The sequence below is a fragment of the Eumetopias jubatus genome, unplaced genomic scaffold, assembly GCF_037043125.1.
Source record: "Eumetopias jubatus isolate StellerSeaLion01/CBP00866 unplaced genomic scaffold, mEumJub1_p1.0 scaffold_10, whole genome shotgun sequence".
Lineage (NCBI taxonomy): Eukaryota > Metazoa > Chordata > Mammalia > Carnivora > Otariidae > Eumetopias > Eumetopias jubatus.
Window position 1 is genome coordinate 30,341,381 of NW_028274816.1, and position 17,349 is coordinate 30,358,729.

Sequence of the window (17,349 nt, forward strand, 5' to 3'; positions counted from 1 at the left end):
GTTCTCGTTTGTCAGTCGACCCACAAGAGTTCCTTCTGCCCCCTCACAGCGGCATCAGTATCACCTGGGAACTGGCTAGAAATGCAGCGTCACAGGCTCTTCCTCAGGCTTAGAGAATGAGCATCTGCCTTTAGCCGGAAAGAGCAGGGGGGATTTGGATGCACAACCCAGTTAGAAACACTGCATGAGAGGCACGCGCCCAGCTGATGGTTAGAGCGCCCCATCTGGCCAAGGGCTGTTATTACAGCCATCTTTGAGAAACCAGGAAAGAACCAAAGGTGCATGTAAACTAGCTACCTACTAGCTACAAAAAGGTGTTCCTTTTTCCTTCATAAAGAGTCAAAAATGGTCCCTCTCCAGGACTCGAATGCAGCATGATGGAAGAGCAGAAGGACCGCTGTTCTAAATGTCCAAATCTGTCTTCTAACTGCAGCCCGGCCACTTACCTTCGGGTCATTGGCATTCCTTAAGGCCCTGTTTCATCCGATTCAAAATCGAGTGAGTATTACCTTTCCTGTCCATGGGGCAGCGTTTCTGTGAATGTCAAATGGAAGGGAGTGCAGGGTCATGGTTGAGAATGAATCAGAGCCCTGGATTTAGACAGCCCCAAATACAAAGTATTTGTCTACCACTCCTTAGCTGAGTAGCCTTGGGTAAGTAGCTTGCCCTCTCCGTTATAATAGTACCTCTCTCATAAGGTTGTTGTGAGGATTAAACATTGTAACATTTTAAAAACCAAAGGCACTCGGTAGGCACATAGTAAGCAATGGGTCGGAGTTACCACCTGTGTGAAAGCCGTTTGGTAAACTCGACACATGGGCTGTATTCTCAGCAGCGGGCAGGTGTGCAAGGCGATCACCCCTAGATGAGAATTAAGATGTCATCCATGGTTCACCAAGGAATTTCCCAGACCTCTGTCCCAGGGGCCCTAAAGTACACATAGAGGCACGAGGACCTTATTTTGAGAATAACTCGGGGCTTCTCCATCATGTGTAGGTAGCAAAGCCATGCAATCACAAGGCTCTTTGTAAAAACCTATGAAACAGTGTTGAATTACGAGTGTTTGCTCATAAATGCTCACAAATGTTATTTTATTTTTAGTTTCATAGAAAATTATCTTGTGATAGATTCTAATAAACCTAAGAGACAGACAAGCACCACAGGGTGAATCAATAGGATTTCTTCAGTTTTCCAAACATGACTTTATGAAACTCGTTTTGTGCAAATTAAAACAGACCCCTGTCTTGTGACACTGTGTTTTAAGGGCTTTACAGGTAGCATCCCATTTGATCCTCACAAAAACCTTATGGGTTAGAGCAGAGTAACATCCCCATTTCACACATGGTGAGACTGAGACCCAAGGAGAGAAAGAGATTTGCCAAGGGCCACACACCTGGGAGCAGCTGAAGTGGACCCCAGTCTGTGAGAGCCAGAGCCGTTGCTTTTTCGTTGCATGAGCCTGTCTCACTCTATTGTTTGGCTCCAGCCAAGGTCCAGTTCACTGAATATCCGGGAGAAAAGAGTGTGAGAACCACCAGGAAGATGGGACTGTTGCATAGCAACCCTGTGCTTGAGCCTGGTGAGGGGAGAAAGGCTCCTCAAGTTTTTAAAGCACCATCACTAAAAATAGCCCGAGAAATGACAGCTAAACACGAGGTCTCCTCTGAGAAGAAAAAGCTATCTTGCAACTGAATGTCTTTGCTGTATTGTCCTTGAGAAAAGCATGTGAAATTATGGGAGGCTGAGCATCAGCAGCTTTTCTCAGCAAACCCACTACTTCATTCCACTCATTCGCCTCGCAGGTGAGGGTGCTGCCATTTGTGTGGTACTCACGCAGCATCTACCTCCATATTTCTTTCCACTCCAAAGCTGGAATTCTATCCAGGTCTAGGCAAGTGCAGCCTACTTGATTGCAAAACATGGCCGTCAGCTTCCCTGTATTAATCTCCCAGAAATTAATCACTTTGGTGGGAATCACCTTTGGTGCAAACGTTTTTAATGCCTACATTTGTCACTCCAGGAGAAACCGTGTCATTTACTGTATAACTCTCATGGCTTCTAAAGAATATCAGATATTTAATTAGATCTTGAAAACCCACTTCACCTAGTACCTTCAGGGTCTCTGGGTCCTTTTCTGAGGCTGATAATTAAAGAAAGAACTCTTTCCGGAGTCTGTTGTCTTCCTCTGGCAATCAGAAAATGCCCATTAGAATAACTACTAAGCCTGAATATCTGCCTGACCTGCTAGGCACAAGAAGCAACAAAAGAAATTTAAATGCAGCCATTTGCCCACAAAGAACTTCCAAGCAAGTTGGCCATTTATTTATTATTCAAGTGTTCCATAAATGGTCCCCAAGATATCCACCTCCTAATCCCTGGAACCTGTGAAAATGTTAAATTACATAGCGAAGGGGAAGTAAGGTTACAGATGGACTGAAAAGTGCTAATCTGTTGACGTTAAAATAGTGAGATTAGCCTGTATAAAATAAAATAGTGAGATTAGCTTGGATTATCCAGGTAGGCCCAAGGGAATCACCAGGGTCCCTAAAAGTGGAAGAAGGAAGCAGAAGAAGAGAGTCAGATGACTATCTGTAAAGGAAAGATGCAGAGAGATGCAACAGTGTTGGCTTTGAGAATGGAGAAGGGGGTTGTTAGCCAAGGAATGAGGGCAGCCTCTACATGGGGAAGAGCAAGGAGACTGTTCTTCTCTAGAGTATACAGAGGCCCTGGAACCTGCCAACACCTTGACTCTGGCCCAGTGAGACCCCTTTCATACTTCTGACCCCCAGAACTACAAGTTGAAAAATTTGCACTGTTTTAAGCCACTGGTTTGTGGCAATTTGTTGCAGTAGCCATAGGACACTAATATAAGCTTCATTAACAGCTCAGAGCTCAGTACTAGGAACACAAGAGGGAGGAAGATGCCACTGCCATTGGCCTCTTGCAATTTAGACTCTAGTGGTGTAGACAAAAGGGAAAAACAAAGAACCACAGGCTGCAAGACAGGCAATAAAGAAAAACCAAAGAGGCATTGACAGAGACTAGCAGAATGGGAATAGGGGGAATTTAGATGGGAATGATGGGAGGTATCTCTGTAGACGTGACACCTCAGCCTAAAGGAAGAGAGGGAGTTGAGGGGGAAAGAATTGCAGGTTGAGAAGACAGCACATGCAAAGTCCCTGGGGTGGAAAAGAGCCTGGCACCCTCCAGGCACTGGTGGAAAGCCAACGTGTTTGGAGCGCAGTAGGCCAGAGAAAAGGAAGTGTGAGATGACAGTGACCGGCAAAGAAAGGGCCGGTCATGCCGGGCCTCACAGCCCTCAGTGCCATCTGCTAAGAGTTCTGGGTTTGAAGGACTTTAAGTAGAAGACTGGCATGATGCCAATCGAATTTAAGAAGATCCCTTCTGTTGCTGTGCAGAGGAATGGACTGAAATGGGAGGACACAGAGACACCAGGTCTTGGCCATTGTCCACATGGGAGAAGAAGGTGGCTTACCCATGGGTATAACTATGGAGATGGAATGTCAGGTTCAAGATGTATTTTGAAAATATCACTGACGGGCTGCCTGTGAGAAGTAAAGGTGAGGAAGTATAGCACCCATCTTTGTGTTCGCTTTTGTTACCACTGCTGCTATTTTCTTAAGCAAGAGGGAGACAAGAGGTAGGGTGCCATCTTTATCTTAAACACGAGTCGGTTCTTGCTTGTTCAGCTCTTCATTCAGCAAGTATTTATTGAGTACCGACTACGAACCAGGTGCTATTTTAGGTACTGGGAATAATGCAGTAAACTCAATATGGGCCCTCTCCCAGGGTGCTTAAATTCTAGTGGGTTAGGCAGCTAATGAACAAATCAATGTAAGCATGCATCATGAAGTCTTGGGGAGTCATAGGCTATGAAGAAAATAATACAGTGGGGCATTCCTACTTTAGGTGGGATGGAAATCCTGGTTAACTCGTGGAAACTACGAGTTCATTACTTCGCCTCACCAGGAAGTGGGAAATAGGACATTAATGGTGTGGTTACGATAATTAGTAATAACTGCAAACAGGAGTTGTCATGAGCCCCAAGGAAGCTACCTCTTTTTCTGTCAAAACAATATTCTGCGGTGAATCCTGGATTGGGCCGTGGAGAATGCTTTTATTTCTGACAGAAGGAAGACAGTAGATAGGTAGAAGTGAAGGGGATGGATGACAATGCGGAGTGACAGAGAGGGGAAGGCGTGGGAACAGGACTGCCAGCCCTCAGTGAGCACCAGGCTGGTCCCACCCAATCATAGACCACTGGACCATAGCACGCTTACTTGAGGACACACGGGCACCCGTTTTCCTTGGTTTCCACAAGACTTATGTGAGCAGGAAGTCCAATCGGGCTAATGGATTTACTGTCACAGACGTGCCCAAGCTCTACAATTTGTGTAGAATGCTGAAATTCAGAACTGGCCCACAAAATAAAATTGCCTTTGTATTCAGATAGTACTGGAATCAGTGAGACGAGAAAGGCACAGCTCCCCAAACCAGAGGTGTACCAGCCACAAACAGTAACGGTAGCCAGGTAAGTAAACTCTTTGGAAATTTCTCTGTGCTGAAGATAGAAGGCTAACAAAATGCTGAGCGCATCAGAAACACAAAACATAACCTTTGACTTTGGACTTCTCGGCGGCAGTGGCTGACTTGACAGCATTCAGTGAAGGCCAAGTACATAACAGGTGCACATGATGATGTCATAAGATTAGTGGGTGTATTTGAGCAATAGATTAGTAAAATAATAAAGTATTACTGTATAACATGCAAAAGTCTGTTCTGTTTCTTGACGCAATGTCCCCAGACATTGTCTACGGGACATAGACATACACTATGTCCCACATAGTCATGGTGTAAAAATGTTTGTCATCTATCATTAGATCAGGGAAAAGACTTAAGAAATAATCAACAAGCATTTATAAAGCAACTTCACTAAGTATGGACACTATACTAGATGAGATAAGGCGAGACATACGCCACAGAAGTACTCTTGCTTTTGGAGAGGTTTCCACCCTGCACAGAAAAAAGAGAAAGATAAAACATGAAAATGATTTTGGTGGTTGATGTTAAGAAGGAGGAGGAGGAGAATGTTCAGCATTTATTGAAGGCTTCGTATTTGTTTAGAATTCATTCAAAATGTTTTGTATTTATCATCCCAGTTAATCCACGCAAGAGCCCTATGAGGAAATCACCGGTTTTATCCACATTTTACAGATGAGAAAGCTAAGGAACAGAGAGCATAACTAACTTGCCTAAAGTCACACAGCCTACAAATAGCAGAGCTGGGGTTCAAACCCCTGTAGCCCATGCTCAAAAGTCTTGTTCCACACTGCCTCCCTGTTAGAAGGGTAATGAGGGAGCACTTGATCTACAGAGAAAATAACAGTGAGTATAAACTGCAGCCTGATATTCCATATTACACACCTTAAGGCTTCCTCCCATTTCTCCAGAAATCCAGTGTGAAAGAGAAGAGGGGGTCTCAGCAGAGAGGGGAAAAACGAGTTACCATTTCTCAAATCACTTGTGCCACAGGTGGAGGGGAACTCAGTACCAACCCCATGGCCAGGGGGGTCAGGCAGATTCCCCCCTTTGACCTCATGAAGCAGGATGGGTTATATCTGCACGATTCATGCACACTGCCTAGTAAACACTTAGAGAGTAAATTCCGTGTTTTGAGAAATACGGGAAAGAGGATTTGTGGAAGTGAAAATGGTTCCTGCTTTTTCCAAAAGTTTGAAATATAGGTAAAGAAAGGTATCTCATTCTCCTCCTTCTTCCACCTGTTTTGACGTCTGCTTTTGGTAAATGGCAAGGGCTGTCCCGCTTCTCTGTCTGGGGACAAGACAGGGAATATACAGACTTTGGTGAACAACCACCCCCTATCTCTAGCAAATTGCTGTTATGTGCTTTTTTTTTTTTTTTGAGATTTACTTATTTATTTATTTGAGAGAGAGGGAGAGGGAGAAGCAGACTCCCGCTGAGCAGGGAGCCCGACGCGGGGCTCAATCCCAGGACCCTGGGATCATGACCTGAGCCGAAGGCAGACGCTTAACCAACTGAGCCACCCAGGCATCTTTTTTTTTTTAAAGGCAAACGAATTTTTTTTAAAGATTTTTTTATTTTTGAGAGAGAGCAAGAGAGCGAGCAAGAGCAGGGGGGAGGGTCAGAGGGAGAGGGAGAAGCAGACTCCCTGCTGAGCAGGGACCCCCCCCTCCATGGGATCATGACCTGAGCCGAAGGCAGACACTTAACCGACTGAGCCACCCGGGTGCCCCAAGTGTTCTGATCTCAAAACGTAGTATACAACAGAATTCCCTGAGAGTCTTTATAAAAATAAGATTCCTGAACAAGAAAGCAAAGGTTCCAGTCAGGGGGTCCAGGGCAGGTTCTGAAATCTGCATTTAAAAATCATCTTATATTAAAGAGGGCATGTTCTGCGTGGAGCACTGGGTGTTATGCACAAACAATGAATCATGGAACACTACATCAAAAACTAATGATGTAATGTATGGTGATTAACATAACAATAAAAAATTTAAAGATTGATAAAAAAAGAAAAAAATCACCTTATGTCAGTACTAACCAATAAAAACATAATTGCACAATTGCAATCCCCATATGTAACTTTATATTTTCTAGTAGCTACATTTTTAAAAGGTAAAAAGAAACAGAAGAAATTCATTTTAAAAATGTACTTCCTTTTGGGGCACCTGGGTGGCTCAGTCAGTTAGGTGTCAGACTCTTGGTTTTGGCTCTGGTCATGGTCTCAGGGTCATGAGATCAAGCCCCGCGTCGGGCTCTGCACTGATCGGGGAGTCTGCCTGAGATTCTCTCTCTCCCTCTCCTCTGCCGCTCCCCTCCCCACCCCACCCACTGCCACCGCCTCTCTCTCTCTAAAATAAGTAAATAAATCTTAAAAAAAAACTACTTCATTTCACTTCATATCTATCATTTCAACAGGTAGTGCTTATTAACAAAATTTTTCATTTTTTTTTCCCAAGTCTTCAAGATTTGGTGTGCAGTTTACACTCCCAGCACACCTCAGTTCCTAGTAGCCACATCTCAAGTGCTCATCTGTCATTATTGCAAGAGATCTATCGTTCTCGTTCAGCTTTGCAAAAATCGTACTTGCATCAATTCTCATTATATAAATAAAAGCTGCCTGGCTTAGTCTGTTCAAGTTGCTATAACAAAATACCACAGCCTGGGTGGCTTATATACAACAGAAGGTTATTTCTCACAGTTCCGGAGACTGAAGTCCGAGACCAGAGTGGGTGGTCAGGCCAGTGTGGTCGGGTGAGGACCTCTTCCCTTCAGACTTCTCACTGTCCTCCCGTGGCAGAAGGAGGAGGGAGCTCTGTGGGGTCTTGTTGATAAGGGCACTAATCCTATTCATGAGGGCTCCCCCTTTATGACCTAATCACCTCCCAAAGACCTCACCTCCTAATTACCAGCACATTGGATTTTGGAATTCCAACATACACATGTTAGGAGGACATAAACATTCACACCATAGCTGTGCTCCGAGGCCAGACAATGTATTTGGACAGGATCATTTGCTCCAAAATCCCCCTCCACACTTGGAAAAGGAGACTCAGTTCCCAAACCCAGCTCTGCCTCATATTAACTCCATGACCTTGGACAAGTGACCACTTTACTCGACAAGATCCCGATTTCCTCATGCATAGGTAAATCTCTTGAACTGGAAGATCTCTGGAGATGCCTTTGTGAAACTCAGTAATGCTCACAAAGGGATTATCTGCCCTTTTGCTCCAGGAAAAGAGCATTTTTCTTTTCTTCCTGTCTTTGTTTTGTGATTCTTCTCAGAGAGGAAAAGGTGAGGCACAGAGGCCCCGTCTAGTCCTTCAGAAAGCTAACTAGGCGGCACTGGTTCTGTGAGGCTGAGGGACCGTGAATCACCAACCAGCCTAGGAGGTGGTCATACCTGGGAGAGTCTCTCCGAAGAAATGCTGCTCTTGACTTCATGCCCACCTATGGGGAAGCTGAGGATGTAATGTGTGCATTTAATTTAAACTTCTGGCATTAATTAGGACAAGTGAGACAATGCCGGTAGAACAAACAACCCCCAAATCTCAGTGGCTTAAGACAAACGTTTCTTTTTCCCTCACGTGGACACATCCAATGTGGGTCAGTATTGAAGTCCTAACCCACACTACCTCAGAATATGATCTTATTTGGAAGTAAGGTCCTTATAGCCGTGATTAGTTAAGACGAGGTCAGCAGGAGTCAGGTCCCGAATTCAATGTGACTGGTGTCCTTATGATAAGAAGTTTAGAGACAGAAATGCACATGGGGAGAGAGCCATGTGAAGACGAAGGCAGAGATTGCAGGGATGTTTCTAGAAGCCAAGGAACACCAAGGATCGCCAGCACACTACCAGAAGCCAAGGAGAGGCTGTAACAGATTCTCCCTTGTCCTCTCCCTTGGAAGGAACTGACCCTGATGCCACCTTGATCTTGGACTTCTAGCCTCCAGAATTATCAGGCAATACATTTCTCTTACTTAAGCCACTTAGTTTGCAATACCCAATTACACCAGTCCTAGCAAACCAATGCACTTTCCCTTAGGAGCTTGAGATACCATCTTGTAGCTGTGCCACGAGGGACTCATGGCCTTCTTGGCAGTAAGACCCAGGAAGGAGCGGCCAGAGGAGGCCAAAAGTGACACAGGCAACTTCTGTCGAAAGGCTGTTGGCCAGCACCACTCCTGATGCAGAGCTGAGGAACAGGGACAATGTCTGCTGAGTCTCAGTGTCTCCAGCATGCTTCCCAACAGTAACCCTCCCCAGAGACTGAAATACTAACATCAGCAAAAGAAAGCTTGGCCGGGTGGTAACCATAGAGTCATGCCAGTCTTCCCCTTGGTGAGTTTCGAGGGGGGTGGTTATAAGCGATGGCCACTATGACTGAACGGTCTTAATTATAATTGGCTGTTGGGAGGGTGTTGCCAAGACAGGCTCAGCTCTGAATGAGTTCTGGGACGGGTGAGTATAAGTCGCGATGGGTGAATAAGGAGAGAGAATGAGAATATGTGCACCATGCACTCACCCCTCTGGTTCTGGGGGAGCAGACACAGATATTGGGGCCATGTTTATCTTTGCATCAGCATAGAAAAGAGGTCAGAACCCCTGATCTTAGGCGTCGGTCCCAAATAACATGTGAAAAGTCCTTCCCCGGGTATGTATAACCCTTTATGGTTTTCAAACTGCTCCTACTTGTGTTCTGTCATTCGGTCATTCTCAACACTCTCAGAAGGCAGGCGTTTTCGAAAAAAGGGAAAGGAAAGTGTCACAGAGGGTAAATGACTCTCCTAAAAGTCATGCGTTGTTAGTGACTTTCAAAAACCAGGATTAAAACCTACTTTTCTCAGGGCTCCTGACGGGGGCCCTTGCCATACCCCCTGGTGCAGAGGCTTGGCTCTCATTAGTCATTGACAACCCCCTTGGTCTGTGTTCTAGAAAGAGGTCTGAAACAGGCAAAGGAAACACTGTGCCCAGTAGCCATCAGTAAGATGCACACCTCGAACCTGCATGTAGGAAGGACCTAAACAAGGAGTCGGTCACCATTATTTCTCTTGACCTTCAGGACTCACCAAAGTATGGCTGGTCCTGAAAGATGCATGGATTAGAGCCCTTTTGTTCTAACACATCTGAGGGAAACCAGAGCCGCACGACTCCAGAATTTAACAGGTAGGCCAGTGTAGAAACATGCACGCAAGCACCAAGCTTTTAGGTGTTCAGGTAACATGATCAGGTAACATGTCCATCCCGAAACACCGGCTTGAGAAGCTTCTCAAAGGTGCAGCGTGGGGAAGATTATTAAAGTGTTTCTTTTAAGATGACTTTTTAATTGCAGAAGGCTAATATCCCAGCATCTCTGCCTCACTGAGCGGAGCGAAATATTTAGAAAGTGTTTGTGTATCCTAAGAGAAAGGCTGGTACATAATTGCATATTATTACCACTTCCACAGGTCACGCTGCCGAGATGATCCCTGGCAGGCTGACAGTCAGAAATCTGCTTCTAATCTGGTGGTTTTTCACAGCTGGTAACCTTTTCCTTTATTCCTGGACAGAATGGAAAATGAGTGTTGTATGCCTACCCCCTGCACGGACCATTTATCATACCAAAGCCCAGTTGTCTGTGTACCAGCCTAACCAGATTAGGTCAACAGAGTTCCAGGAGGAACCAACAGCTGTTAGCGAGACAAGTAATCACAAACACAAAGCCTCATGGCTGCAAATGCCACCTAAACACAGTTTTCAAAAATATGGAAGCTAAGAGGCAGTTTAAGGAGAGTCTTCGGGGGACTGTTTGGAATGCTTAGTCTGAAACGGAGGCTTGGACTCCCAACTCCTTCATCTGGCCGAAATGCCCTGCAGATCTGGCTGTACCCACCTCCCCAAGCCTTGCCCCACCTGCAGAGTGCCAGACCCCAGACCTGGCGCCGAATGGACTCGGTGCATCGCTTCACTCCCTCCTCACAATGCTCTGGGGGCAGATCTAACAATTACTGCCATTTTCCAGAGGAAATTGTAATTCAGAGAGGTTGAGGGATCTGCCTAGGGTCACACAGCTAGAAAGGAGAAAAGCTCCTCGAATCAAAACACGCTCTTAAACGTGTCACTCAGTCGTGGGCCACACACTGCTCCGGTCTGGGGATTGTTAAACAAAACATTCTGACATTTTCCTGAGATGGGGCCCGTGTCGGGCTCTGCTCTTGGCACGGAGTCTGCTTGAGATTCTCGCTCCCTCTTCCTGCCCTTCCTGTTTGTGCACGCACGCTCTCTCTCTCTCTCCAAAATAATAATAAATAAATCTTGAAAAAACATTCTGATGTTTGTTACTAAGGTACGGAAGACGTTATTCAGGACTATTGCAATGGGTGTCGTCACTATCACCAAAGGGGAGAGAGATCAGGCTCAACTCTGAATACAACTCTGAAACTGGGGATTCATGTCCAAGGAGCAGAGTATGGAGGGTCAGTATGGAAAATTACTAGGAGGGAACATCAAGGGTAGCAGCATTCCTGCTGAACTGACTTACCAGGATTCTTGCCAAATGTCTTACACCTCAAGGTGTAGGTCAAGTCAAGGTCTTATAAGGTCATGGAATTATACCTGGAAGGGGGAGATGAAGAACTTGACTAGGTGTCAAGGGTGGGGTGATCTCCACTAAGCTGACTTAGCAGGATTCTTGTTAAATTGGGCTAAGGCAACCCAAAACAGGATGGGGGGTGGAGCAAGGTTGATGCTTCATAGAAAAGAAAGCTCTGAGGAGACAGACTGACATTTGGTCCCCGAGGGTCTTTCTTGGGGGGCTGAAGTGAGCCAGGAAGACATCTCTCGTACCCTCATGGAGTGTGGAGTCTAGAGTCAAACAGTGACAGTATTACCGTCTGTGAGGCCACAGTGGTCCAGAGCGGGCCAGCACCCTCCCTTGGGTTTCCTTTTCCTTTGTCAGTGTCTGACCAGGTGGTAGAAGGTAGAGGTGGCGGCAACAGAGAGGGGAAGTGATGAGAGGAGTTGTGGAAGCCTGTGTGGGGAGGTATTCAGACCTGCCAATAATTCATTCAACCCTGGGAGAGGGTACCAGCCCAGAGCTGCATTTTGGTCTCAGCTCTGTATCCCTTGGTTTCTGGCCCTTTCTCCCTGGCTGTCTAGTCCAGGGTGTCTTCTAACCCTGATGTACCACTGAGATATGAACAGCGTCTTCGCGTGGCTGGTTCTGATGGGGAGTTAGCTCCAAGAGTAGGGAGACTGTGGAGACCATGTCCTGCTTGATTTATACTGGACCCTTCTCAGCCCTGCATTTTGTTAAACAGAGGGGCACTGGTCCTTGCCAGCAGTGAGAAGAGCCTGTTGTCTGTGGTCATACAAAGAAAACGTAATTTCGAAACACTTAACAGGATGTAGATATGGGACAAAAAAGAGAGGCGGCTTCTTGTTTTCTTTCCTTGGCTACCTGGAAACTCACAGATCCACTTGAAAGCAATGACCATCTTGCCACCATGCCTTCTGCTTCGGGTACAATTTCCTTCTCTTTGCCACTTACACAATCCATGTCTCCAGTCTTCTTTGGTTTTAGTATCAGGCAAAGCACCTTAAACCATTTTCTAATGGGCAAGGCATACATTACAAATAAAAGACATCCGAGGGCATGTATATTATGTATCTATACATACACATGTATATATTAAGTAGCAGTCAAATAGACACAAAAATACAGAAAAAGGAGGGGCATGCCTGGGTGGCTCAGTCCTTAAGTGTCTGCCTTCAGCTCGGGTCAGGGTCCCAGGGTCCTGGGATCAAGCCCCGCATCAGGCTCCCTCCCTGCTCAGCCTGCTTCTCCCTTTCCCACTCCCCCTGCTTGCGTTCCCTCTCCCGCTGTGTCTCACTCTGTCAAATAAATAAATAAAATCTTTAAAAAAATACAGAAAAAGGATAAAAAACCAGGCTCAATAAGGAGCAAAATGTCATACATGGATATTGCTATTGGAGTTAAATGGCTTTTATGCAAATCTTAGCTCCATCTGTACCTGCTCTATGGGACTCACCTGTTTATCTGCTCTGTCTCAGGATGCTCCTCTGCAAAAGGAAAGAGAAGTCTCTACCTTGGAGGGTGGTTATAAGGATTAATTAAGCCCATCCATGGAAAGCAAGGAACACACTTTCCTACTATGCCTCACACATGGGCCCTCAGGCATAAGCGGCTGTCACTGATGGCGATTTCTGATATAGAAAGCATATAAAACATTGTCACGGCGTTCAGGAAAGGAAAATGAGCAATCCCGGGGCTGCCAAGGTGCAGGAGGGTGCTATCAGGAATACATTTTTACCTCTACTAAACTGACATACATTTTGATCTCAACCCAAGGTCAGAGTTAGACCCATGTTGGGGCAACTATACACATCTCATTGCCCACGAGGCTATACAAATTAGCCTACTTAGCCATCCAGCACCTATTTGGGGAACAGAATGTTACTTTTAACTCTGAAGAAAGACAAACAGCATTAAAAGAAACATGTTCTGCTTTTTATCCCTGCCTCTAGAGCACATCTGTATTCTGAATGACAATGCAGAAAGGAAATACGGTCCGACAGCAGATGCCTTTTCCCAGAAAGATGACTCACCTCCTCCATGAGGGTCCCACTGAGACTTGTTTATAAGGATGGCATCTTTTGGGAACCTCTGGTGGTGCATGTTTTGTGCTATGCATTTTGCTTCCGTGTAGATAGAGTGAAGCAAGTCCATTATGAATGCACAGTCTTGTAAAACTTTATAAAAGCAAATTGCATGCATACATCATGTATGTATATATACACTGGCTACGTTGTGCGCTGCTAACCTAGCCAGAATGCGAGAAGAGGAGAGTGGCCCATTGCCCACACTGCCTCTTCTCCAGGAGAGAACCCAGCCCTCTCAGGAGACAGAAGGGTGACCCCCACATCTCACCCCTCTTAGGGATTGCTCCTATGCAACAAGGAGGCCCTTCTTTCTCTCTCTCTCTCTCTCACCCCCTCTCCTTCCCTCTCTCTCTCTCTCTCCCTGTCTCTCTCCCTGTCTTCGAGGCAAAGCCAGCTTCTCCACAACCCTCCAAGTGCTTTATTCTCTGTGCTTCTCCTTCCTCCTAGAGTGACTGTCTCCTTCACCAAAGCCCATCAGAATCCTCCTGTCTGGGGCGCCCGGGTGGCTTAGTCAGTTGAATGTCTGCCTTCAGCTTGGGTCATGGTCTCTCGGGGTCCTGGGATCGAGCCCCGCATCAGGCTCTCTGCTCCACAGGGAGTAGGCTTCTCCCTCTGCCTCTGCCCTCTCCCCACTCTTGCACTCTCTCTCAAATAAATAGATAAAAACCTTAAAAAAAAAAATCCTCCCGTCCTTCAAAGCCCAGTTGAAATGTTTTCTTCATTTCCACATTTAGCCAAATAATATGTATTGAAATCTGGGTGCTGCAGCGACAGTGGTAGGGGAAAGATGCTTTGCTTCCTGTCTCCTGGAGCTGAGGTTTCAGTGGGGAGAGGCAGGGAATGACGGAAAATTAACATGTATGGTATCATCCAGTGATGAGTGCTTTGGAGAGAAATAAGTGGGTTAAGAGGAAAAGGAATGGCGGTGTTTTAGGTACTATTTGGGGCAGCAGATCAGGATCCCCCAGGAAGGTTTCATTGTGTTCAACCCACAGCTCAAGCCATGGAGTAGGCATCAACAATTAAGCACTTTCAATGCTAACAGCTTTTTGTCTTGTGTAAATCTAGAGGCCTGATGCAAATCCTCACTGATGTGATAGGAGCAAGGACAGGAGTCAGGTGTCTGCTGGGGGCAATGTGAGCTCACATTTGTTGTTGTTGTAGAAGAAAAGAATTAATAAGGATGCCTGCTTCTGGGCTCCAGCCCCCCAAAATACCCTAGGAATAAACTTCTAAGAATTTTCCCCAAAGCATGTGTTGAACTAGAAGTTAGGTACTCAAGCTGGTATTTCAAAGAAGGTTGCAGGACGGTTGGGAACTCAGAAACTACAATCCTCAGACTGTGCTAATATGGTGGCCACTAGACACATGTGGCTATTTAGATTACCTTAAAGTAAATACAATTTAAAATATTTAGTTCTTCAGGCACACCAAGGACTCAAGTGCACATTTGGTTGGTGGCCACTGCATTAGAGAACACAGGGATTATTTCCCTCATTGCAGAAAGTTCTACTGGACAGCGCTGCTGGAAAAGCATAACCCTCTGCTACCAGATCCTTGAAATTGCTCCAAAATAGCCTGTATCCTTTTCTGGCTTCCACTGAAGACCTCAAGCAATGACCAGCAGCCCCCGTCCCTGATGACACTATTATGTGGCCATTTTAAGACAGCCAGCCATGGGACAAGCGTGAGACTAGAGGCGAGCAGCAAATTGGCAGCATCTTCTCCAAGGGCTTGTCCGTCTGTGTCTCTGCCCACCCAGCAGTGTTTATTATCCCAGTTAGACCGGGAGATGCTGCGTGCCTGAGTATCATTCCTGCAAGCAGAGCGCAGATAGCGTGCTTTCTGCCGAGGTTGCATAAGGCATCAAGATGGGTGAGTGGTGGAGTCTGATTTGGGGAGGGATCTGAGTTTCTGCCTCCCCCACCGACTTGTAAAGGCAAGAGACTTCAACCAGGGTTGAGTTGTGAGTTCTAGGTGGCAAAGGCCAAGGTGAGGACACAGAGGGTGAACTCCCTACGGAGCAGAGTCTGTGGTTCTTCAGCAGATGCTGAGCTTCCGCATGCACTGGAAAAATCTTAAGCCAATTTCACAACTAATTCCCAAGCTAATTGGGACCAGACTGCTTCTCCTCGTGTAGCACAGTCACGCCATTATGTGCATCCTAGACTGAGCCTTCATTCAGATTACAAATTTCCCAGCACAGTTGTTACTGGTAATTAAACCTACTCGATGGTTCCATTACACAAAGATGACATGACAGTACAGGAATCAAACATAACTAATCTTTATCTCTTTTCTAAAGGGGCACAGAAATGAGAACCAACAATGGTATAAAATAGATGAATGACGCACGCCCATCTGTTTTCGTGTTTTTTGCCAGCCTGGCTCACCGAAACGCAGAGATTTTAAGCCATTTTTAATATGAAAGCATGTATCTGTTTTATTGTTACACAACGAAAATTAAATGTGGATGAAAACACCATGAATTGCTTTGAAAAATCACATTTGCAGTGCCGGGAAATAAATCCTCAGCAATTTATGTTTTTGTAATCTAGGGCAGTACTAAAAGCATTTCCCTGTAATCCCTACTTAACCTTTAATTCCTAGCCCACACCTGCTGCTAGAAATCAAGGGCTGTCTCAGGTAACTGACTTTGTGGCTCAAGTGCCTATCCAGACTTCCTGGGCCAGGCTGATTTCCACTATTTTATTATTTTATTTTATTTTATTTTCAGATTCAAGTTTCACTTCTCCCACTTCAAAGCATACACTAAAATCACAATTACCCAAAGGTTGGGACACAAATGTGGATGCTCGGGCCCCACCTGAGTCAGTATCCCTGAGGCCACAGCCCAAAAACCTACATTTTTTTTCTTTTAAGATTTCACTTATTTATTTGAGAGAGAGAGAGAGTACAAACAGAGGGAGCTGCAGGCAGAGGGAGAAACAGGCTCCCTGCCAAGCAAGGATCCCAATGCAGAACTCGATCCCAGGACCCTGGGATCATGACCTGAGCAGAAGGCAGATGCTTAACCGACTGAGCCACCCAGAACCTACATGTTTAATCAGCCCTAGGAGATTCTTGTGCAGACTAAAACTACTCACTGCCATATTTGATACCAAACCCTCAAAAGAGAAGACCAACTGCTATGTGTCTCTATATCTCTAACACCCAACTCCATGCCTAGCCAATTTTAGTATATGTGCCGCTGAAGCGAGCACTCCATGCCTAGCCAAGAATGGACACTTGACCACAGAATGTATTGATCCAAACTCATAAACTCTTTCCTTTTCAACAGGTCTAAAAAAAAAAAAAAGGCAAGGACCGCATCACATAGGAATCTGTCCACCCCAGCCTACTTTCTATAAAACAATCCACTCAGTTTTCCTGGAGCCTCTCCTGAGATGGATCTGCCCAAAATGTCAACTCCCAAGACCAGAAAGGAAGATTGTTCCAATGGTACCAGGAATTACAGCTTCTGGCATGGTAGCCACTATCTGTCCTTCCTTCTGAGCCTGCCACATTAGCAAGTGCTAGAAGGAGGTGGCTTTATCTTCTCAACATCAAACATCTCCTTTTGGAAACCTTAACCCAGTGTCGTCAACCTTTACGGCAGAATCACCTAGGAGCTTGCTCAGAAATGCATGTTCCTAGGTGAGTTTTACCCTAAGATAAGTACCTGTGGGGTGGGATCTGGGGCACTGAGGTGTCCATGCAGCATCCTTGGCCCCAGATGAGTTTGAGGCTGAGGACCACTGACCCCTAGAGAAAGTCCTCTTTAAACCTAGTCCTCAAAGAGCTCTCTCAACTCCCTCTCCTTAAAAGGGGGGAAGGCTGTGGCTCCTTAACTCGGTCTGATTTGTGGGTGGGGGAGAGTTGATGGAGGCTGGGGCTGTGAGCTGGCAGGGGGGAGGAGGGAAGCATCTGCTTGGCAAATGTAGCCAGTAGTGTACTTGGTTGTGCATGTGAGACTTACTCTGAAAGTCTTCCCCTAAGACTTCCCTCCAAGAATTTGGAGACCCTCCCGCAACCCGAAGGAGTAGAGGAAACTCGGATTGCCCAGGAAAATAATGCTCAGTGCTAAGTCTTCCCTAGGATTTTACTCGCTCTCCAACAGCCTA